The sequence below is a fragment of the Molothrus aeneus genome, chromosome 2 (genome assembly GCF_037042795.1).
Source record: "Molothrus aeneus isolate 106 chromosome 2, BPBGC_Maene_1.0, whole genome shotgun sequence".
Classification (NCBI taxonomy): Eukaryota; Metazoa; Chordata; class Aves; order Passeriformes; family Icteridae; genus Molothrus; species Molothrus aeneus.
Window position 1 is genome coordinate 47,224,771 of NC_089647.1, and position 12,507 is coordinate 47,237,277.

The 12,507-nt window shown below is 42.2% G+C and overlaps 1 protein-coding gene across 3 annotated transcripts in view; it reads left to right on the forward strand.

Moving 5' to 3' along the window:
• MTUS2 (microtubule associated scaffold protein 2) overlaps positions 1–12,507 on the forward strand; it is a 262,354-nt gene that overhangs the window by 21,099 nt on the left and 228,748 nt on the right. Inside the window, exon 1 of one of the 3 annotated variants that reach the window (XM_066544873.1) lies at positions 7,937–8,210. The exons of 1 other annotated variant lie outside the window; for it this stretch is intronic. The gene's annotated coding sequence lies outside the window, so the exon portion shown is untranslated. Of the gene's footprint in view, positions 1–7,936; positions 8,211–8,632; positions 8,729–12,507 lie in introns of those variants that run through there. One more of the 3 variants, XM_066544876.1, reaches the window with a different exon arrangement.

The window sequence follows — 12,507 nt, forward strand, 5'->3', positions numbered from 1 at the left end:
TCAAAAGGTTGTGTGACTTGACTGGGAATAGTTTTCACATGCTTACAAGTTCCATTCAGATTTCAGTGGATTGAGCCCATTGCGGCTTCATTGATTTATTGTATTATAAACACAGAGTGTGTCCTCAAGACACATCTTTTTTATAAAAACCTTCGTTATTATGAGGCTGTACCTCATAATATACCAAATTTTATTTCACTTTTTAAAAGTTATTAGAGGAGTTTGGGTGTTACCTTAAATTTCTAGCTTATAGTACTGCAAGCTGCATTGAAGGAAAGGGTGCAGCTACTGTAAAAATCCAGCTGGCTTCTGCTGTGTTCTTTGAGTAGAGGTTTTTTACCAGCTGGAATTGCAAAATCTGTCCTTGCCACTTCACCAAAGGGAAGAATCAATGGCACTAATTCTGAAAAAATGCACCTGCAAACCATTGGTAGGACAGTATCCTGAGGAAAGTTCCACAGCACAGAGTGGAATTGGTAGTCCTGGAGCCTCTTTTACTAGGTGTGGAGATCTGTCAGAACTGGAGCTTCTCTTTGCAAGATGTCTGGTTGTTTACACATTACTTGAGGGCTTTACTAGGAGGAGCCATCACTGAGCACCTCCTCAGGTGCCCTGGTCACCCTTCTGAGCTGACACATCACTTTTATGCCAGGAGAGTGGCTATACATAACGTAGAGCAGTGCAGAGGTTCCTCTTTACCATGAATTGCCCAAAACTGTAAATAGCCACTCTTCACTAGAGAGCAGAGTTGGTCTCCATTTGTAGTAAAGTTGGGCCTTGCTGATTAGTCTACGAGCCCTCTTGCAGGCACTATTTCCTTTGTCCAGCCCCACGCTCCATAAGGGAACAGCCTCTCTTTCTTGTGAGAGTAAATAAGTGTAGGCAGTTTATCGAAGTAAGGTGAAAGAGTCTATGCCACCTCATGTTCTTGGTGGAACAAAAGAATTTGTGCTCAATGAAATAGCTTTAGAGAGCAGAAGAAATCTTTATTTTGCTGCTGAGAAGTTGGCTTCCCGCTGATCTAGTGAATCTCAGCCATCCCTGCTTATTAACTTTTATATTCCAAGAGTTCATTTTGAGTGCTCTCTTCTGAGAGGCCAGAGAAAATTGCCTGGGATATGGAGAGCAGGGAATATGAAAACATCTCTGGTTAATGCAATATGTAATCCTCTTATTTGATATCAGTGATAAGCGGATCCTTGATCTGTGTGTACTATGGTCCTTTTTGTAGTCAGGGTATTCTGTTAGCACAATGACTAATGCCTCCCTTCCCAACTACATGAATGCTTCTTATTTACACAGCTTAAACTCTTTATTCTTGATACTAACTGATCATTTAGCAGACTGGCTGCTGGCATGGCTGGGCACTGCAGATTGAAGGAGAGTGCTCTCAGTGACACACATCATTACACAGGCTCTGGCCCTTGCTGCTGGGAATTGTGTAGGAATAACGAAAACTGTAAAAATATCTGGCACACTAAGGCTGAAAAGCATAGAACTGAGCCACTTGCACTGCTTAACTCTTAGTGTTCAGAGTGTCTTGCAGCATGATCTTAAGACAGAGTAGATGAAGTGATTAAAACAAAATCTCTCAGCAAAGCTGAAGGTCTTTCATAGCTGAAATGTTCAAGAGAACCCTTGACAGCTTCAGCTGTGTCTTAGGATCATTCTTATCACTTGTTTTCATACATGATTTAGGGAAACAGTCAGTACAGTATGATTGCAAGCATGGTTTAAATTTCAGTGGAAATACAGAAGAGAAGACAAGAAACTGAGGTTAGAGAAAACAGACGGGGGGAGGATAATTAGGTGCAAAAATTGAAAGTCTAAGGAGTGGTAGAAATAAAACTTGGAGGGATGGTGAAGAAGTAAACTTCAGGGACGCAACAAAAGCTTTCAAAGAAAGTGGTGAAATGGTCTGCATACTGTTAGAAACAGATACTGCTCAACACAGGCTTTATTTTAATGGTGTATGTTGTAGACTTAGAAGAGGAGAGCTGGAAGGCATCCTGAGATGTCATCTTTTACATGTGCACCCTCTAAGTGTTGCTGACCCATTTTCACATGCACTGATGAGAATCCATGGCACTCACTAATTGCACGGGTATTCTTTTAGATTCTGCTCAGGCATCTGGAAATATTTAATTGATATCAAGCATGACTGGAGGTTGAATCCAGGTAGTAGGATAGTCCCCTCAGTAAAAGTAACTTGAAAAGTAACCATGTGTGTACATCAGACACCAGTATTACAATGGTAAAACCAATCCTTCCGGAGGAAGTCTAAGAGTGGCACTGGGAATAATTTAAACTTGAAGACCAATAGAATTGAAGTGTGTTTTTGTTGAAGGACACTTTGGTTTTTAGCATCCACAGAATTGCTAGAGGAAGGTAGCTAGAGAAAGGACGTTAGTACTCAGAACTTCTTACTCAGTGTTTTGGGGTTTTGGTTCTTACCAGAGATCTGTGACTGGTGTAATTGACCATCTTTTGCCCAGTTGACAGACATCCCCATGCTTCTGTTTCCCTACTTGCCCCATATTTGAATTATTGGTCCTTAAACCTGGAGCTGCAACAGACGAGTCTCATGCATGTAAATAAAAGTTCTTATGCAGTGTTATGAGTACTTATAAAGTTTTTCTTGTATGCAGAACATGTTATCATGTCCTAATAGGAGTATCAGAAAAAATAAGGGTAGGAGGAAGGTGTTCCTGAACTGTCTGGTACACTTGCACTGTGTTCAATTAATTTTAGAGAATTTTCTTATGAGTGCTGGGAGCTCCAATCACTCTACATTCTAACACGAAATCAATGGGACAATCTGTAAAATCAAATGTTGATTCAGGAGAAAAAGAGCAAACCCCTTTCACATACAGAAATGTTGCATTTATCAAGTAACATGTCCATGAAACACAATTAACATGTCCACATACACCAAAAATTAGTAGAATTTTTAAAACAGGGCAATTTTATGAGTTTCAAGACTACAGAATTATGCAAATGGTCACAAAAATAGCAGAACAACTGAAGCTTGGTTTCTATTGGATTTTTCTCTCATGATTAGTTCACTTTTTACTGAGTTGTACCAAGCCCTTTTGTAGGAAGCCAAAGAAGCCACAAAGGGGAGAGTCCTTAGTGATGCTGAAATTGCTGTGGAAACATCAGTCACAGTAGCACCTCATTAGGCAATAGACAGTCACCATGGGAGAGACACTGTGATGAAGAGATTAATTCCTTGGTGTATCATAAAATACTTATTTCAGTTGCAGCTTTCTCATCATTAAGGAAAAATTTTCCCATGAAGACTTTCTGTTGTCACATGAAGTGAAAGCTGCTTTCTGTACTTTCCTCAGCTCTACTCCCTGATCACCAACTTTCACAAAACTTGTGGGAATTCATCACTTCCACCACAGTTGCTTGAAACTGGCCAGGAAGTCAAAAAGAAGACAGGTCATGCTTATAAACTACTAATAGTAATTTAGGATGTACTTGGACATAAAGGAAACCCTTACATGTAAGAGCTCATTTGGTCTGTAATGAGTGGATCTGAGGCTATGGGGTCATAGAGGAGGGGAATGTTTGTTCTTTGTATGCTTTCTGCATTACTCTTATGTCATCCTGTGAAGTATGGTTCATAGGGATATTGACCATAGGGTGAGAAGCCAGATGGGCCTCAGCTCTGATCTGAGAGGGCAACTGCTGTAAAACACCTTCAAATTCCTTTATAGAAAGATGATTAAAGCATAGAACATCTCAGTAATGAGCATTTTAATACAGTAGAAGGAAGGCAGTAAGCTAACCTTAGCTGGGAGGTTCCTCAGAAAAGCCAGCGATGAATGTGTGTGCAGCAATCAAGGAGCACTTCTGGACCTCACAATGGCTGAAGACAGCTTTGACAATTTTGCAGCTCAGGGATTTTTATCTCTGTGATTTCAACATGGTAGATCGTGCAAAGACTAAAAGCAAACCAAAAAAAAAAATCCACCCGCCAAAAAGCTGTTCTACAATTGCATGCTAAAGTGCAGTATGGATGATTAGAACTTCTCTCCTAGACAGTTTCTGTTCTGTAATGGGAATTATGTACTGATGTCAGAGGAAAACTGATTCTGATGGTGATCTTAACTTGCTGCTTGTACAGGCTGTGCTACAGAGTAACTGAATGTGAATGCTTCCAGTTCAGACAAAGGATTAATACGTAAGTCTATTGAGCTAAAGTATTCATATTTCTGAAGCAAATCAGTAATGATGTTTTCTCAGAAGTTATGATAAAAAAAAACTCAGAAAACAATCAAACAAGAAAACCAAAAAACCTCTTCTAAGCTGTGGAATTTTATATTTTTTGTCATGTTTTAGCCCCAAGTCAGCCCCTCATGCATTCCCTACCAGCAGGATTGGGAAGAGAATTTGAAGAGTAAAAATGAGAAAATTTGTGGGTTGAGTTAAAGACAGTTGATAGGGAAAGCAAGAGCTGTTCATGCAAGCAAAGAAAAACAAGAAATTAAAATCACCACTTCCCATGGGCAGGCTCATGTTCAGCCATTTCCAGGAGAGCAGAGGCCCATCACCCAGGACTGTGACTTGGGAAGACAACCCCATTGCTCGAAATCTCATCCCCTCCCTTCTTCCTCCTTGTCCCCCCAGCTTTACATGCTGAGCATGACACCCCGTGGTCTGGGATATCCCCTTGGTCAGCTGGGATCAGCTGTCCCTGCTGTGTCCCCTCCCAAATCCATGTGCACCCCCAGCCCAGTCACTGGTGGGATGGAGTGAGAGGCAGAAAAGGCCTTGACCCTGTGTGAGCCCTGCTCAGCAGCAACCAAAACATCCCTGGATTACCAACACTATTTTCCCCAGCACAAATCCAAAACACAATCCAGTAAGCAGCCACTGTGAAGAGAATTAGCTCTAAACAAGCCACAACCAGCACAGCATGCTTAACATGCAAGTTCTTTGTAGAAAAAGAAAACATTTAATTTTTTTTATTTCTAGTGCTGTTGCATCTGCTGTTGGGAGCTGCTTGGGTTCATGGTGTTCTTGTATCTGATTTTTGGGGATATCCCTTTTTGGTTGCAAAAGGATTTGTATGTTTTTTTTGGCTGTTGCTGGCTTGACCGATGAGGAGTGCTGGTATCTGTCACTGGTTTATTTCCTAATAGTGGTCTTTGTGCAAGACCTTATATAATGATATTTCAGGTGGAAGAATGTCCTCCTAAAACTACACTGGGAATTAAGCTGTATGTGTATTGTTGCCTATAAGGAGATTCCCAGTTAGTTTTCAGAAGTGTTTATTCCTGGTAGAATAAAGACCTTAACACAGTTTTTTCCTTGTGGTGCTGGTGAGGAAGATCAAACATACCAGGCAGGTTTTTAGCTGTGAAAATAATCAGCACCCAAACCCCAGTGAAAATATAAAGTAATATTTAGGGACTCTTGGCAAATAAAACAGCTCCTTCAACACCTTTGCAAGTTAAAAATGGGGCACTAAATTGCATGAATCATATACTTTAAAAACTGGACTCCAGTTCACTTTTATTTCAACAAATGTAGATGTTGAATCTCAGATGAATAATATGCATCAGGAAGGCATATTGTGTTTGCTTTTTGGTGTGTGTGTTGGTTTGTTGTGGTTTGTTTTACCCAGAAATAGCTCTAAACAACTTAAATGCAGTTAAAAGAAGCCCATCTGTTACTGTTCTTGTTTTCTTACCCATCATTTAAATGGTAAATATCAAACTGTAAATACTTCAACTGTGTTCTCCTCCTTGACAAAGAACAGGTGGTAGCAGTTCACCTTATTGTGAAAGTAGTGCAAAAAACACAGGGCAGGTCTGAAATCATCAGCTGCTTGGTACAAAGTACTTATTCCAATCAACTGCCAAAACATTTCCCTCTTAGTTTCTTTAGGTCACAGTTACCTGCTTTTCAGGCTCTCTTCTCCATTAATCTGAAAGGAGGTAACCCTAGCTGATAGGAATGTTTTAGAAAGGAACAGTTTACACCCTGTGAATTTTTGAAATGCCCTTTTTATTTTATTTGCACTGTCAGGCAAAGTTGGTTCTTGTCCAACAAAACAACATAATCAAAAAAATGTGTGGTAATTTTTATAACAATAATGGTTTCCTTCATGGAAAACAGCAAATAAATGTGCCTGAAGACTCTGCCTGGACACAAATTATTTAAAGCTTGCTGTTGTGGTTTTTTTTTTCCTGTCAAATTTAAGCGTCCATTTGTATCTCTGCTGTCACTTGTAGGCTTTATCTTTCTGAACCTAAGGTTTTTCTTTATCAGCCCTATCTCAAAAGCTATTTATTTAAGGTTCTTGAGTTTTCCTACCATGACAAACATACTGTTTTTTTCTGATTTTCCATGGTAGTCAAGACAAATGAAGGGGGATGAAAAAATAATAGGTTTTCTCTGACCAACTGCAGTATTATGTTAAGCTACAGGTTTGTCTCTATTAGCAAAGGGCACTGCCAGGCCCCAAGGAGAGCCTGTCTGCTGACATTGGGAAGCTGCTGGAGCAGTTCCTGGCCTGAATTAGAGCCCTCCCAGGCAGTTTTCTCCCAGTGGGTTCCCAGGCCCATTTTCAGGAGTTGTAGGGTCAGGGCATGTCCCCATCAGGCAGCTGCATGCAGTCCCCCATTTCAGTCGTATCTTGGAAGGTGACCTTATTCCCGGGAAGCTACTTGGGAATGACTAATTGAATGGGATAGCTGTAGCCTGCGAGGTTTCCTCAAGCAGCCTGAGCTGACAGCTGGTGAGCGAGGCAGCAGCTGTCCCATAATAGCAGCCTTTGATCCCACATCTGTACGTGCCCCTCCACTAGGCTGATGGAGTGGTGGCGTGGGAGGTGAAGAGCTCCGTGATGGCATGGCTCCTGTCTGCCCTGCCACCAACGCTGGGCTAGAGGGGTCCTGTGTCCCCTTGCTCTAAAGGAGGTGAGGAAGTCCCTCAGGGCATTCCCTCCTGGACACAGGAGCATGGTTCAGTGGTTGAAGTAACGTAACCCCCAGTGGTAAAAAGGGAATCAGAACATGTGTCAGAATGTGATGTTTTCAGGTACAACAGATTAACAAAATTATTTAAAATTAGGTTGGTGTTAGTTTGTGATTTATGTTTCCTCATTTTCTTTCTAAGCACTGAGTTTTTAATTTGTTTCTCAGATGATTCTTCTCCTTCCATTTCTCATGACATCGCTTTCTTCCCATGCCTGTTCCCTCCTTCTGTTGTGTTCTCACATTCCTGGCTGTTTGCCCCACTCATGAATTCTGCTGTATTGCATAGTTTCACTTGTCTGTAACCCAGTCCTAGTTTTCTGTAGTTTATCTCTTCTCTGATGCACACCTTGCCATGTCCTCAATCACCCTTGCTCCCCACCAGTGAAACCACAGTGGTAATGCCTGTCACTCTCACCTTTCTTTTACTTCCCTTCTTCTCAGTTTTCTCAGATTGAGCAGGAGTGTCTCCCTTCCCAGACTGCCACCTCTAGCTGAGCTCAGTGTCGTTGCCCATCTCAACCCTTTCTAAGCTGTGTAGTTTCTCTGGTGTCCCATCATACTGACAGACAAGGATCCTGGATATTGATACTGCACAGGGTAAAGTAGGCACTGAGTAATCTTTTCCTGCTCAAGCAGCTTTAAAAAGCAGGATTTTTAATCCTTCTTCTTCCCCAGTGCAGGCACATTCAGGTGAGACTGTTCTCCAGTTTTAGGAGAAAATTAGAATTTGTTGCCATACAGAAAAGGAGCAGGGAAAAACGGTGATTAAATGGTGGCAGCTGTGTAAAACTCTCGCATTTAACTGTTTTGTATTTTTGCAGCATAATTGCATAAGTGCCAGGTGACATCTCTGTCTCTTTGTGGGCTGGTACCAGCAGTAGGGAGAGCTGTGTGAGGCTGCTCATGGGGGAGAGATGAGGTGGCTGCCCAGATACTTCAGTTTTGTGCTTTGGCAGTATTTTCTGAGCCACAGTTACTGGATTTTCCTGCTGGCGCAGGGGGATCTGTGAGCTGCAGCTTCCTGGCAGGATTCTGGGAACAGCACCAAAACCCCCGACAGGCAGCGAGCAGGTTTTGTGCTCTGAGTCAGAAGCAGGCTGAGAAGATGCAGCCTTCAAAGCATGTATCCAAGATGGGGAAGGGGATCTGTGTGAGGAGGATATTTCCAGTGTGAGGCTCAGAGCCCGGAGGGACCCTCTCCTGCCAACACTCTCGGTGAGTCTGTGGGTCAGCTGCTAGTTTTTGTACAATCACAGGAGAAGGGAGATTGCTGCCTTTCACCACTGCTACCCTGAGCCAGCTCATCCTTCTAGCTATTTCTGTCTATGTTTATCTATAGCATCATCCCCCTTGTGCTTGTGTACCTGCCAAGCATTCAAAACAGGCACTGCTGTGGCAGCCTCTTTCCTTCTCTCCAGCCTTGGAGATAAACGACTGGATTGCTTTTTATTTTTAATTGTTTCTCTGCATCAAGAATTTACGGTGGGAAAGCTAAGCTGGAGAAATGCTTTCTAGAGTGGGTGGCCAGATTGGCAGATCTCTACTTGTTCTTAGCCCCTAGAGAAGTCCTGCAGGCAGACTCGTGCTGGGCTCACTCTGCTCTTTTTGAGAGTGATGGTTTCTCGGAGTGAGATGTGGTCTCGGGTAAAAACAAACCAAGTTTGGATGCGAGAGAGAAGATCTGGATCTGACTTGCCCACAAGGGGACCCAGAACAGAAAGCTGAATGCTTGGGTGAGTTCACAGCAGCCAGCTTGTCCAGTGCAGGACACTGTATTCTTTATTATAGACTGAGTTATCTAAGGTAAAAATAGCAGTATCAGAAATCCTAATATCTCTACACTGCAGCTGTATGTGTTGTTTTGTTTAGTTTGGGGTGTGAAGCAGACTGCTCTCTGTGTTTAGTCCATCTCACTGTGGCTTGTGACTTTACTCCCCACTGGGAGTTTCAGTACTTGCATTTGGAGTTGTGCAAATACATGCAGGTGTGCAAAATTTACATCCTGCTTTAGTGTCTTTGTTACAGCACTGGTTTAAGTAATTAAATTTCACTCAGATTTGGAAACTGACATTAAAGCATGTCTTCTGCTACATCAGTGACTTCACAGGCAAAAAAGCATACATATCTTTATTTGTAACATACTGTTTCGTATGCCTAAAATACAAGGTGCAGACATAGTGAAAGTTTCAATGCACCTTGCCAAAGTTGCTTTGTTGGATAGGTGTGAAAAGATTGAATATTCAGAATTTTCTTCTTTTAAGTAATCAGATTTTAAACACAGAATTTCACTGTGAGGCTGTCAGGGCTTCCCAGATACTTCTATCCTTACACTGACTGAAACTGTCATTGTTACATTTGAAATGAGATGTGGGTTCAGACATCCTACATCTATATTTCTTTGTTAAATCTGTAATTAAACATGAATTCCCATGGCAATATGTACAGTGGAAGTTGTTTTGGTGAGAAAGAAGCATTGCAGTATGTGGAGCATCTAAATATGTAAATTTATATGTTTTTGTAATAGTGTTTATAAAATACCTCTGTGATGTAGGCAACCACTGAATTAATTTACAAAATGAAGCTTTAAAAATAGTTTTTGCACTTCCACAACAGCATAAATATTTTTGTAGGTAGTTACAACTGATGGAGCATTTGGGCTGAGATGTCCTGTGAAGGGCTAAGAGTTGGACTCGATGACCCTTGTGGGTCCCTTCCAACTTCTGTGATTTTGTGTGATTCTGCTGGCTGTAGTTTGGATGATACTTCTGGACAGAGGCATTTGGCTTAGTTTCTTACTGGCATGTGACATTAAACCTGGCAAGTCCAAAGAAGAATGTGTTTGACCCTGATTGTTAAAATTTATCCACCTTTACTTGTATGAGTCTGGCGGGTCTCAATATATATTAATATTAGGAGGTTTTCAAATTCATAAGTAATGAAGTTCTACTTTTTCTCAATTCTTAAGTAAAAGTAACCAGTGCTTGCACAGCCCTTGTCACAAGTTGGTGAGAAAATCCTTTACAAATGGGATTGCTGCCACTGAACTGTTGCGTGCATTGAGGAATGACAGCACAGGAGGTGGGAGCAATTTTGTCTCATTTTTACCACCTAAAGTTAAACTGGTCATTTAGGCTCACCACCACAGGGTGAGGTGCACAGTTCATCACACTCTGGAGCATCTCTGTTTTCTTTGAGAAATGCAGTTAAATAGCTTTATTCTCCTGCTCAGTCCCAGGTTCTTTTTGCCTGGATTTTATCTCGTTGCCTGAGTTTCTTTGCTTCTAATGCTGCTTTTTGGAGACAGCTGATTAATTTCGTCTGAGAAAGAATCTGTTTTAATTTTGAGGAGGACAGCTTATGGCGGGGGCTGACACAGGAGGCATTAAGGGTGATGCTACACCAGGTCTGGCTCCCCACATCCTAAATATTCTCCAGTGCTCTCTCACCAGCAAGGTTTCCAAAAGCACCCCTGTGCACATGCCTTGCTCCAAGACATGCAACACCCACTTCATGCAGTTGAACGCTGCTCTGGTGAGCTGCAACACAGACCTCACTTTGTAGCGGGCAGTTCTGAATTGCCATGTGGCACATTGAGAATGTGGGCAATGTGGGCAAAGGGTGTAGTGTATGGATGTGACAAGAGACCTGTCCATGGTGTGGGTGTCTCAGGCAGGATAGAAGCTGTCCAGCTGGCCAGAGAAGGGCTCGCCTGCAGAGCTGGGTGAGATGCATTTCACACAGCCGACAGATGGAGCAGATCTGACTTGAGGTGACTTGCACAAGGTCACTCAGCAGCTGGGTACTGAAGCTGGATACAAAAACCAGACCCACCTGCTACTCCTTAGGACACACCAGCTCCACAGCAACCAGACAACCTGGGTTAAACACCTCTGTCTTCATGCCCCACATGAGGTGGATCTGGGTGGGGAGTGCCCGGGAATGAGGCTGTACACATGGCTACACAGCCATGCCTGCACGATGACAGGAAAAAACAAATTGGCAAAAAAGGTTCTTTTCCTAGATTTTGCAAAACATCATGGCTAATATCCTGTTGTGCAGCAAAGGCAGCAGGTGCCTGGGACTGTGAGTGGTCATGGTGCCCTTAACCGATCCTTTACAAGCCACCAAACCACACAACATTTCAACATTTGTGAACGCTGCTGCAGTGTGCTCCTTTGCGTTCCAGTTCCTATGGAAACACGCTGTAAGAATGTCTAAAATAAGTACAGTGCTTTGAAACTATTATTTTGATCTTTCCTTCCCCCCACCCCCTTCCCAAAATCTCCTTTACCACCTTTCTGGCTGAATTTTTAATACATTAAAAAGATTATTGTCATTATCTGGAAGAGTGTGCTACTCTGCTTACCCATGTGTCCATATCCTGGGATCTGATGGATCCCAGGTTCTGACATTGAGATCAGCTCCCTTCCCCCATCCTCCCTGCTCAGTGGGGTGGCAGGTTGTTGGTGCATGTGTTGAACATATATAGATATAAATCAACAAGCTTTTTTCCTGCTCTTTTTAGGATCTAGAATACGGCTGTGGGCTGTTTGGAACAGCCCTGGCAAAGGAAGTTACTTGTTCTCCCCAAAAGGGTGCTCGTGCTGGTAACTGAAAACAGGGCTGGGTATTTAAAGCGCTTTTCCCCTGTGCTCCTGTGGTTTCCTTCTAAAGCTTTTAGCTTCCTAAGAGCAGAAGTCTCCCTGACCTTAGTGATGTCTAAGATTTTCAAACAGCCATGTCTCATTTTCAAAAACTACTTTTGATGAGTGAGCTTTAGGAAAGCTAGGGCTAAATCCTACAAAGGGCTAAAAAACCTTAGTTAGAGCGAGGTGCTAATTTTTTCTCATTTTCAGGCTTCTGGCCTCTTGCAGTACTAAGCCTCAGAATCCAGTGCTAGATACCAGAAGAGCTGGAGGTGCATGTTGGGCATTCAAGGGGGAAGCAGGCACTTAAATTCAGAAAAGTGATTCAGGAGTTTTTGGGCAGTGCCAAAACCTTTGACACCCCTATATGCTGGACATATATATATCCGAGAAGTATCTGCATTCCCAAGGCATCTTCTGGGGATCTCTATATATCCCTTTTGTTTCTGATCCTAAGTGTGGAGGCAACAACAAAAGCAGGTTTGAAATACAAGGGAATTGACATTTGAGTATTATTTTTTATGATTCCACATCCTAGACAAAATAAATTGTAAAGAGTTACAATGATTTGGATCTAGCAAACATTATGCTTTAACATTAAACTAAGTCTTAGCAATTTGAGAAGTGTAGGTATCTGTTTGAATCCTATTCAAAATCACCAGGCCAAATTTTGCTCACAGGGTTCCTTCCTGCCAGTGAGCAGCTGCTGTGTAATTATGCATCCTGATTTATATTGCTCAGTGCTTAGGCTTTGCATGGCTTTTTATGTGTTTAGGGTAACTCTAGTGGCAACACCAGATCTGTTTTATTTTGGTGCAACACTGAAGGCCAGTAGAAAAATTATGAGACTAATCTTAACAGACAGA